Consider the following 666-nt stretch of genomic DNA (forward strand, 5'->3'; position numbering starts at 1 on the left):
TATGTTTTGTAAAATTTTGTTAAGAGAAGTATATAATAATGTTTATGGTTTGGAGAATTTTAGGGTGTCGAAGGATTATTTATGTTAAGACTAGTTATATTTGAGTTAAAATGTTTTAATGAGGGGGTTCATTGAATGATATAATGTGATAGTCAATGAGGATGCATGAATCCAACCGACTTCCATAACAGTTCCAAAATTCAACCAATGGTAGAAGAAGTGGAATCGAACAGCCAAATACGACGCCTTCCAACTGACCTTGATCGGAATTCAGCGTGGCCGGTGCAGCAAATCTTCATTGGCCGTAGGTTTAAACCGGAGTTGTCAAAGGGCAGCAGATCTGTCTTTCGTTCGTCGACATTATTTTTGGAGAAGAAGCTGTTTCATATAGGATCCCCTCATGTGTTACCCTAGAGCCCAGAAACCCGATTATGTTAAGCCCAAAACATTGATCTGAAATATTTATTAATAAAAGGAGAAAAGCCATTAATAATTGTGATTAAGTGAAACGGTGATTCCCTTGATTTGTGGTGTTTCTGGGATAAAAATGATAATAATTAAAAACCAATATGGGAGTAGGGATCGAACCCTGGCCTACGATAACCAGAAAAGTCACATAACCACTCTGACAGAACAACTTATTGCGTTATCTCTCAAAATGTATAC

The sequence above is a fragment of the Brassica oleracea genome, chromosome C9, assembly GCF_000695525.1.
Source record: "Brassica oleracea var. oleracea cultivar TO1000 chromosome C9, BOL, whole genome shotgun sequence".
NCBI classification, from domain to species: Eukaryota; Viridiplantae; Streptophyta; class Magnoliopsida; order Brassicales; family Brassicaceae; genus Brassica; species Brassica oleracea.